We start from the raw sequence: 3,021 nt of genomic DNA on the forward strand, positions 1-3,021 counted from the left end.
TTTTTTTGTTTTTTGTTTTTTTTGGTTTTGGAAGGGGAACAAATGCTTCCATTATTTCCTTTGTGTTAGAGAAAGGGAGGCATCTAAGGATTCTAAATTTTTAATTGCATCTTTAAGTGCTGAAAATGAGAAATTTAGGATACAATCCCATGGATCATGTTTTGTTTTTTTGGTACTGGGGATTGAACCCAGGAGCACTTCACCTCTGAGCTATATCCCTAGTCCTTTTTATTTTTTGAGACAGGGTTTCACAAAGTTGCTGAAGCTGGCCTTGAAATTTTGATTCTTGTGCCTCAACCTTCCAAATTGCTAGTATTATAGGTATGCACTACCATACCCAACTTGGATCATATTTTGAATATATATATATATGTATATACATATATATATATATACACACACACACACACACACACACACATACACACACACACACACACACACACCCCACACACACACTTTTTCAGTACTGGTAATTGAACTCAGGGTCCCTCTACCATGAGATACATCCCTAACCCTTTTAATTTTCTTTATGAGATTTGGTCTGCTAAATTGCCAGAGTAACCTTGAACTTGCAATCCTCTTGTCTCAGCCTCCTGAGTCACTGGGATTATAGGCATATACTACCATACCTCTCTAAATTATATCATTAAAAGGTCATGGAGATTTCAAAAAAATAAAAGTATATTATAACCTCTCAAATATGAAGTTACAAATAATTTTCAAAGGGGGTTGAGGAACCAAGGCAGTAGAGTTTTGGAAAATTATTGGACAATGGCTTAAATTATGAGCTATACCTCTTGTACTTTTCATGTATTCTCTCTGTACCCCCCACCCCCTAAACCTATCCTGTCTGCTGTGGTCACAAATGAAAGTTGACCTTCTTTATCACATTTATAGGTAAGCTTATGCTGTAGCTTCAAAAATCAGAAATTTTTAAAGTGGAAATCGGCACTCGGAGACCACAAATTCTTTTCTCTGTTTAAAGCAATAAAACTCTGAGTTGCAATCTAGTGTAACCATCAGTCATCTGCCTTTCTAAATGATTCCCAATGAGTTTTTTTTCTTTTTTCCTTTAATTTTGAAGATAATGATGGGTGATGAAAACAGATGAGATTAAATCAAATCAAAATTCAAATAAAACTCTCCCACACCCCGGCCCAAGTGCCCGTTTCTTGACCCTTACCTGTTAACCATGACAACCTGTTCTGATCCTTTAGACTCTGAGCACCATCACCCCCTTGAGGAAGCCTTCTTCAGTATACCTCCACTCCCAGGGGACAGTGTTGGTCTCTCATGAGAATCACTGTAGCTTGGCATTGTTTTTCTGTTTGTCTCCTACATTCAACAATGTCCTTATGTCTCCAGTACCAAGCACAACAGCCAGCACTCAGAGACTGTTGGCTAAATGAATGGGTCAGTGAACAACTGACAACATAAGCCAATTATTCCTTTCTTAGGTGTCAAAAGTAATTTTAATCTAGAGGAATAAAGATGGCTTAGAAGTCCCTAGCTGCTTTCTGAGTCCACATTAAAGTTATACTCATTTTACTTGTTCTTTTCAAAGTGACTATGTAAGTGGTATTTTGGTTTGGATTTTAAATGATCCCCCAAAGGCTCAGGTACCAGCTTATGGCACTGTTGAGAGGTGGTAAAACTTCAGAAGGTTGGGCCTAGTGGAAGAAAGTTAGTTCCTTGTGGGTGTGCCCTTGAAGCAAATATTGGGATTCTAGCCTCCCTGCCCCCTTCTGATTCCTAGCTGCCAGGACAGACTTTCTCTTTGCCATGTTCTCTGCCGTGATGTACTGTACCACCAGAGGCCCAAAGTAATGAGGCTAAGCAACCACGGACTGAATCCATAAGCCAAAGTGAATCTCCTCCTTATAAACTGATTTTCTTAGATATTTTGTCACATCAACAGAAAGCTGAATAACACAAGGAGTTAACCATTACTTTGGAAAATGACTACTGCATGATTCAGTGGTCATTGATCACACAATGGCATCATGACAGCAATTGTCCATCCACCATTTGGTAATTTGCTGGATTCTCACTCAGCCCATAGAAACAATTCCAAAGGTTTGTTTCAGGGTTCTCTGATCAACTGGAATTGGCCAAACTGATGTATAAAATTTTAACTTTGAGTGGGGCGTTGAGGGTTAGTGTCAAGAAACATTCCAAATTTTGCGTGTGTTTTGTATTCAGGTTTGATTGCCCTTTCTTATTTGTTAGGATGAGTGTAAGAATGGTAAGGCCTAGCGCTGGAGTTGTAGCTCAGTGGTGGAGTGCTTGCCTAGCATGTGTGAGGCATTGGGTTCAATTCTCAGTACCACATGTAAATACATAAAATAAAGATCCAACAACAACTAAAAAAAAAATTACAAAAAAAAAAAAGAATGATAAGGCCTATATTGGTATGCTATGAAAAATGCTAAACAGTGGTACTTGGAAAAATGGCTAAGTGTGTGCACTTTTGTAAAAGTGATTAAACTGAAACAGGATTAGCAAAAATTTAGGGTTCAAGATTAGCATTGAAATTAATTTCTGAACAAGCAGGTTGTCTTGTTTCATTTCATTGTTTCCTGTGTGATTCTGTAAAGATAAAATTAATTTCTAATTTTTTTAGCAGTACTGGGGATTGAACACAGGGTCTTGCATATGCTACGTGAGCGCTGTGCCATTGAGCTGCAGCCCCATCCCTGAAATTAATTTCTGATTTTTTTTTTCTTTTAACCTTGAAAACTAGTAGCGTGTCTCAACTTCTTATTTGTGTCTGTGTCTAGAATCCCATCTGGTATCCTCTTCATCATCCAGTGGCCAATCAAGAGCCTATTTATACCCTGAGTTTCTGACTAGTTACTTCTGACCCTAATTATCTCATGCAGCACTTTCCAGTTTGTATCTGAACCATTTCCTACTCAGTATATTTTTAGGAAGCTCCTCCTCTGCTGACTCTGCCAAGCAATCCTGGGAATGCTTCTTGAAGAGACTGCTCACAGCCTTGAATTTGAAAATGCTTAA

This window comes from Urocitellus parryii, chromosome 6 (genome assembly GCF_045843805.1).
Source record: "Urocitellus parryii isolate mUroPar1 chromosome 6, mUroPar1.hap1, whole genome shotgun sequence".
In the NCBI taxonomy this organism is placed as follows: domain Eukaryota; kingdom Metazoa; phylum Chordata; class Mammalia; order Rodentia; family Sciuridae; genus Urocitellus; species Urocitellus parryii.